Raw genomic sequence first — 9,086 nt, forward strand, 5'->3', positions numbered from 1 at the left:
AATATCACCTTTTTTTCTGATGAAGCCTGGTTTCATTTAAGTGGTTACGTAAACTCACAGAATATGAGAATGTGGTCTTCTGAAAAACCAGATAACTTTTTTGTACAGGGCCCTCTACACGCTCAAAAAATTGGAGTTTGGTGTGCTCTCAATCGAAGGAGGATTTATGGACTTACTTTTTTTAATGCTACTATTACTGCGCAAAGGTATAGAGAAGAAATTATCTCTCCTTTTGTTAACCAGCTGGAAGAAAACGAAATTACTTACTAACTTTTACTTTCAACAAGATGGCGCAAGGGCACATACGGCAGGCGAGACGATGAATATGTTGAGGGAAGTTTTCCAAAATCGACTAATAAGTCTCAATGCTGAACATGAATTTCCACCGAGGTCATGTGATATTACGCCGTGTGATTTCTTTTTGTGGCCTTACCTTAAAAACACTATTTTTGAACTGCCTATTCCTGATTTAAACCATCTGCAGGCTCGACTTATAGACAAGATTCGTGAAATTAACAATACCCCGAGCATCTTAGAAAATGTCTTTAATTCTTTGAGGAACAGGTGTGAAAAGTGCTTGGAACAAGGAGGGGGACACTTTCAGCAGCTGCTTTAATTTATTGTTATAACAAGGAAGGGGACACTTTCCGCAGCTCCTTTAATTGTTTGTTAATGTTATCACGATTATTCTTTAAAATAAAGTTATATAGTCATTAACGTTATTGAAACTGACAGCTGCTATACAGCTCGTTGAAATGAGGTTAAGTTGGTCGCTATAAGCTACTCCCTACGTCCAATGTGTCAGAGCCAACTTCGACCACGTTTTTATTTGAACGCTCGTTATAAAAATACATAATAAATATTATATTACTAATATATTTATAAGATATTAAGTAGATTTTATGTAGTTTTCATGGGAATAAAAATAGTAATAAGAATTTTGTATTTGATTAGGTAAATCATTGAAACCTGTGTCAGAAACGGTATAGTCCAATTAAACGTAAAATCGTTATTGTTATTTACTATTCTTATTGTACAAAAACATCAAAACTTCCGCTACAAACGTACTTTAAAGAAGCTTTAAACGTTATTGAAATTGAAACGTAACCTTTGCATTTTCACTCCTCTCATCTCAGTACTGATAAAGTCGTGGTTTTTATTAAAAAAATCCATAACCATTAACAAACCTACTTCTGGCAAATTAGAAGAATCTACTTTTACGAAATTTGCTTCAATTTTTTAAATTTAATATGCACAAACACAAAAGATTCTGTAGATGAAGAAACTCATATGGAAGTAGCGCCAAGCCACCTAACCGTCCCATGCGGTGACGTCATTGCATTGCCACGGCTGACACAAATATTCGCATTTTAGAAATCATATAGTTTGAAAACTACTTAGGAATTAGATTAGATTCCAAATCGCAAATATCATAAACAGAATAACATTACTTCTGAATCATATCAGTGGATAAAAGCCAGTGCAGAATTTAAATTAAATCAATACCGTTTTTTAAAATCACAACTTTGACACCCTAGACATTGAAATCTTGACTTACTTTTTTGTGACACTGTAGGTATACTGTTCTGGTCATACCTGCCTTATTATTGGAGACAGACCTATCAAACCGTATCACTGACATTCAAACATGTAAAAATATATAGCATGTCTCATATAATAAACACTGAAATTAGGTTTGCTTCTATACTTTTTGACATTCATTTGTTTATTTCAAATAGTCCAAAATATATCATGGGAAAAACCCTAAAACTTTTGGATTAACATTTTTTTAAATTCTTACCTTGGTATTAAAATATAAACCAAAATCCTGTACATAAACTTATCATGCTTGTTGTACATTTTGTGTATTATTATCATATACAGGATGTAACAACATGCTGCGGTAAACTTAAAAAGCAGCTCTATATTTCCTCAAAATAAAATGAACTAAAACTACATTTCTAAGTGTATTTTTCTTCCTAGAAACTGCTCCTTTAAATTTCTATAAAACTTTGACTATTCAGGAAAGGGAACACGGTTCGACCGAACGATTTCAGAATAGTCAGCACTTTTATTTCAAACCAAAGATATAAAGAACCTCTCCTTGGCTCATAAATTATATCTACACCAAAAATTTTGTAATACAGTGACTATAAAGTACCACTAATAGTTACTGTGACACACCAAAAGACCATCACGCCCGTATATGACAAATGAAGGCTATTAATTTAACAAAATAAGAACGTCGCGAGAATCCTTAGCCGGTTACATCGTAAGCAAATTACTTTTAATTCGTCGGGCTTAGTAACAGATAAGGAAACATTACTTTAATCATTATAACTCATTGGAATCAAAGGACCATTACTCTTTACGATAGAGTGGATTTGTCGAGAGATTTGTGCACTTAGTGTGGGTGACGTTCGTTTGTCGCGATGTGCACGGCATTGTCGATAATATGTTTTTATTTATTTAAGTACGATTAAATTCCTGATTTAAACGAACCGACAAGCAAAAAAATTACGAGGGTAGTTAATATTTAAGAAAATCCCCCCTGTATGCGCTTTTATGAGCGGATTCGCCCCATAAATTTTTGCGCGGCCTCTATCAGTCGGACCCCGTGGTCCTCAACAGGAAGCAAAAACTTTTAGGAGCGTTATTTATTGCCAATTAATGACACTAATTAAAAGTCGACTTGAAGGTGATATCATCTGGACGGGCGGCCCCTTTCATCCTTAGAAAGAAGCCGTACAGAGACAAAAGTAATCTGCTGCCCAAATACGGCCGCAATAAAGTATTAATAGCAATAAAGATAATTAATTCTTGGAAATATGAGTGGCTAGATGGACAATAGCGCGCTACCAATTATGAAAAAGCCTTAAATATGGCAGGGTATATGTTGTTTTTCCAAAAAGTGCTATCTAAATGACGGTATTTACAAGAAGACGCACAGGTATAAGAATTAACAAGCTGTTTTTGTATGTTTTTTAAAGGTATTATGCTAATTCGAGTCAGTTCTAAGAAATTTCCCAAAATCGTCGAATATGATGTGTTTCTCCGATATCAAATATCAAGAAATAATTCCATACAGAAGCTAGTAAATAGTTATCAAACTGTACATAAATTGGACATAAATTACATAATGCAACACTTATTACTATAGTCTGTTTGGAAATGAAAGAGAGTAATAAAACCCCGAGATAAGAACCGGCCATGGGGGTGGTAATATTTCGTTTCAGGTAATTATCGGGTAACACTAATGCTAACAGGTAATGGGTGTACATTAGTATATTTTACTGGATGCATCATAGGGTAGGAGCCAGTGTATTGTGACAGATCAATCCAGTCTTAGAGCTGAATATACGAAGACGTGCTAGTGCAGTAGAGTAAAATTCGACTTGTGTTTAGTGACTAAAGTACACTCATTTTATTTTAAAAAAGAAATACCAACGCTAAACAAAATTTTAAGTGAACTTTCAGAGGACAACGATTTGCCAAAAATCAGTAGAAGCAAATTATGGGCCGTCTTACGAGAGTTGAATTTTTGCTGGGAAAAGCAGAACAGGAAGTCAGTTCTTATCGATAAAGATGAAATTATTTGTTGGCGAAGATCCTACTTAAGATCAATTAGAAAATTTCGTGACGAAGGGAGGAATATTTATTATCTAGACCAGGGGTCGGCAAGTAATTTTAGGTGGGGTCCGAATACTTTTGAAAATTTTTAATGAGGTCCAGAAAAAAAATTCATATTTCTTACAAATTTTTAATTTTAATTCGGACTCAAATTTAATCTGCTTATTAACCATTAACCATTTTTGATTGATGTATCTTAAAAATTATTTGTCTTGTGTTAGACGAATTGGGCACAAAGAAATAACGAGCGTTCAAATAAAAACGTGGTCGAAGTTGGCTCTGACACATTGGACGTAGGGAGTAGCTTATAGCGACCAACTTAACCTCATTTCTCAACGAGCTGTATAGCAGCTGTCAGTTTCAATAACGTTAATGACTATANCATCCTATACCGATAATACATAATATAAAAATATTGAATATAAGCACCAGTACTACATTTATTTACGATTTGCATACATAATAAGCTTTTATTACTCTCTTTCATTTCTAAACAGACTATAGAGCTGTCACAATCGGTCCGCTAGCCATAGGCGCCCGTCAGACAGCCACGCGAGTTGCCTAGCTGTCGGTTTAGTCGCCGATTTCCCTGTAATCGAACGACTTTAGTTGTAGATGCATAATTGTGTGTAATTTGTCGAGCGTAGTTAGTGCGAAAACACAGCTAACAATTGGTACTACAAACGTTTGATTTTTATTTTATTTTTTTGTAAAATTAATGAAAAAAAAAACAAGGAGTAATAAATTATGTACTCAGGTCAGCATCACAGCTTTATCAGTAGTAAAATTTGATGATCCGCCTTTGGTGCGCGGCGAATTATGACAGCTGTACTAATGACACAAAAATGGAAGCTTTGTTTACGTAATTTCCATTTTTAAAAATCAGCACTAGTGGAATAAAGTATAATTTCACTAGTAGAATAATGAACAAATAATAAGTCTATAATAAATCAAATTTAATTTATTTACTTATTAACATTAACATTTACATTTATAGTAATAGACATTTCGTTTTTTGTTTTATCACATTTAACTTCCTTTCCGTTAATAACAACCCTTGTAGGATTGTTGCCATAATTTACGGAACGCATAACATCCGCCAAAGTTTGTGAAGAATTTGCCCAAGTACGGATGTCTCTTCTTGTAAGGAACAGCTATATTTTCCCTGATTTTCAAGTGTGTTAGATATAAACTCCTCAATATAACTTTCTTTACAGAGAAGTTCTTCCATCCACCATGTCGTTTGATGGTTGTAAGATCAGCACCTTTATTAGTCAATAAAGTTATTGTGCGCCTCATACAATGGCCAGTATATGCTTCTGGATTTGCGATATTCAGGAATGAAGCAACTATTGAGGGTACCTTCGCTAATGTGATGATTCCAACAGGCTGAGTAGGACATTTTTTATTGATGTATCTTAAAAATAATTTGTCTTGTGTTAGACGAATTGGGCACAAAGAAATAACGAGCGTTCAAATAAAAACGTGGTCGAAGTTGGCTCTGACACATTGGACGTAGTGAGTAGCTTATAGCGACCAACTTTCAGTTAGTTTCAATAACGTTAATGACTATATAACTTTATTTTAAAGAATAATCGTGATAACAATAACAAACAATTAAAGGAGCTGCGGAAAGTGTCCCCCTCCTTGTTATAACAATAAATTAAAGCAGCTGCTGAAAGTGTCCCCCTCCTTGTTCCAAGCACTTTTCACACCTGTTCCTCAAAGAATTAAAGACATTTTCTAAGATGCTCGGGGTATTGTTAATTTCACGAATCTTGTCTATAAGTCGAGCCTGCAGATGGTTTAAATCAGGAATAGGCAGTTCAAAAATAGTGTTTTTAAGGTAAGGCCACAAAAAGAAATCACACGGCGTAATATCACATGACCTCGGTGGAAATTCATGTTCAGCATTGAGACTTATTAGTCGATTTTGGAAAACTTCCCTCAACATATTCATCGTCTCGCCTGCCGTATGTGCCCTTGCGCCATCTTGTTGAAAGTAAAAGTTTGTAATTTCGTTTTCTTCCAGCTGGTTAACAAAAGGAGCGATAATTTCTTCTCTATACCTTTGCGCAGTAAGAGTACCATTAAAAAAAATAGGTCCATAAATCCTCCTTCGATTGAGAGCACACCAAACTCCAATTTTTTGAGCGTGTAGAGGGCCCTCGACAAAAAAGTTATCTGGTTTTTCAGAAGACCACATTCTCATATTCTGTGAGTTTACGTAACCACTTAAATGAAACCAGGCTTCATCAGAAAAAAAGGTGATATTATGAAGTTCACCGTAGTTGTTTAAAAACCATTCACAAAATACAGCCCGTCGCGGAAAATCAACTTCATGAAGTTCTTGCTGACAAGTTAAACGATAGGAGAACAAACGCAAATCTTTTTTTAACACTGTGTGGCAGGTACCGACTGATACTCCCACCATTTGTGATAAAACACGTACAGAAGTTCTTGGCGCATTTTCCATTATTTGTTGGACATTTTCTTTTAATTCTTCAGTCCGCTTTTTAGGTCGGCCGCTTCCTTCTTTTCTTGTTACACTGCCCGTTTCACGAAAAACATTAACACAACGCTGAACTGCACTTTGAAAAATTTTGTACTCAACAACGCCGGGAAATTGATTTTGAAATTCTATGAAACATTCCTCAATAGAATACTTCCATATTCCATCAATCTTGCGTCCATTTCTAAAGTAGGACTCTATGATAAACACTTTTTGTTCTTGAGAAAACACCATTTTAAACGCTTTTTAAAACGAAAATATTCAAATTGATAGCGGCGATATAGCGCTTTGACAGATGACGTTTAAGTTCATTTGCTATACGCTACGCCGTACGTCCAAATTTTCAGAACCAACTTGACCACGTTTTTATTTGAACGCTCGTTAGTAGTCTTCAGTATCGAATACTTCGACCACATAGATGAAATTGCAAATTTTTTCTTCAAATTTAAAAAATACGACAGCATGACTTTTTCATTTATTGCCATTACTCTCCATTTTCTCTCGATTCGTTAAATTCGGCAACACTTTTTCGTAATTCAATTTCTTTTTTTTTATTCTCTCTACGACCATTTACCTCCAAGTTCCAGGTCTTTGAAAATCACCCAAAATTTTGGGATTTCTTTAATATCCCTTAATTTCTCTGCCTAGTGTATTAAGAGATTATTTCAATTTAAGCAAATAACGGAAAAATCATTTCCCTCATAGCAATCATGCTTTAGGCTTTATCTCCCACATAATATACAGGGTATCCCGGAAATAACCGCCAAAATGTTCATCACATATTTATGTATAAACAAGTATTTTTTACTTATGAATTAAAAAAATATCTAAGTAACGTACGCAAGTATCACATACAGGGTGTCCCAGATATAAGTGTCAACAATTTTTTAGTACTTATTTCCGGGACCCTCTGTGTCTAATACTTGACCACTTTGTATTTCGGCGGCCGGAGATACCCCAGCGCTTGTACGAGATATTCGAACACGGTTCCATTTACGGAAACAAACCAAAGAATTTAGGGAGTCATCACCGGGACAACGTTTACAGCCTTCCCTTAATTAATCATGACAATTCCGTGCCCAGAAATAGCCCAAATAAAAGACATAAACACGACCGTGCATACATCAAAAGCCCATTTAAAATATTTTATAAGGTATTAGTCTCAGATAACGATTCTGAGTTTAACGCTGCCTTATCTCTAATCAAAGCCCAAGTACCATTTTATGGGCGATGTTAAGGTCCACATGACCATACCGGGTTTAATGGTAGGAAAAGTGACGGTCGAATGTTTTTATGTTATTCACCGGACAGGCTGGCGTTGGACAGGAAGTTCCTAATGGCCCGGAGCGCGTGTTCGATTGATTCGTGTTCGAAACCGGGTTGTCAAAATAGTTCGGTTTTTATTGAAATATTGACTTTGAGGTAATGAAATACGACGGTGTAAAATTATGTTTGTGGCACGACGTCTGTCGTCATGTACAGGAAATCTAGAATTGATGGTCCAGCAGCGAGGTATGAAAATTCCGAAAAAAAATTTAAAAACGTTCTCTCGATACATGTGTTTCTAAATGTCACAAATATTTTTGATGTCAGTAATTTTAGGCAGTAGGTAACTTCTGTTTTTCTTATGGACGCCATATTGTATTTTTGCTTCGTTAGAGGGAGGGGGAAATACTCTTTATTGCGATGTATCGATTCCTCACATCATTTAATATCAGACTGTATCTTTTTGTCCAAAGATTTTGAAAAACAAGTGAAATACGACTAAAAATAGAAATAGCATAAAATCGGGTTTCTTCGAATATCTTCGGAACTATTTGGAATTTTCTAAATTTAAAAACGAATTCGTAATCGGCATAAAATTCCACAAATTTTTACCCATTTAACTGTTTTTTCAACTCTTAAAATAACAAAGATACTTGTTTTGGACAATTAAAAAGTTGTGACCCTGTATATTCAATACTCTCATACAAATCAGTCTTCACTAAGAACATTTCACCTTAGCTCAGCCTTACAAACATTCTGCATCTGATATACAGGATGCTAATAATAAGTTTTGCCAAATTTTAATGGCGTATTCTACCGAAGAAAATAATCAACTTTTGCCCTATGAACTCACTGGGCTTGATATGGGCGTAATTGTTATGCTGCTAAGATGTTCCAGATAGTTACATGTGATACACCCAAATCTGTTGATATCTGTCTGGTACTGGTAGATGGGTCTTCATCTACAGATTCCGAAATTCTGTCTTCCAAATGAACTGTACGAACAAGTCTTTCTCTTGCCCGACGTTTTGGTAGCGATAAACATGCAGTTTTACCAGCTCGACGGTGAACGCTTGAAAAAGTATTCCTTGTTGGACAACGTCGGTTTGGAAAAGTCTGTCTATAAAGTCGTTCAGCTGGTATAGCATTGCCATTCGCTTTACCGTATGTAAAATGTATATCTGCTAATTCAATGTTCGTATAATTGAGTACCATATATATATTTTTTAAATCTCTTTTTAGTTGTATGAAAAATAACAAACTTTTAGCAACACACAAAACAGTGGCGTTGTATAGTGTTTTGAAATCTCTCAAAAATATTAGATATTGAATTTATTCAGTTTGTTGTCAATAGTGGGAAAATTAGAGGCCAAATTTCAAGAAAAACACCAAATTTTCTCAATTGTCGACGTTTCGTCACTTATCGTGACAGCCTCAGGACACTATAAAATTTAATAATTTCAAAATTACATCACAATTTATAAATAACAAACTTAACGTTAAAATATTTAAAAAGTGTGTCTAAAACATTACAATAAAATGAATACAGTAATATCTATATAACCATGAAAAAAAAATACAAATACAGACACACTAACAATTTTTATATGTCACAAATTTAAAAACAAAAGTATTAAAATTACATAAACAAAATGTTTTTATATAATAAATAATAAAA

Source organism: Anoplophora glabripennis, unplaced genomic scaffold (genome assembly GCF_000390285.2).
Source record: "Anoplophora glabripennis isolate ALB-LARVAE unplaced genomic scaffold, Agla_2.0 scaffold41, whole genome shotgun sequence".
NCBI classification, from domain to species: Eukaryota; Metazoa; Arthropoda; class Insecta; order Coleoptera; family Cerambycidae; genus Anoplophora; species Anoplophora glabripennis.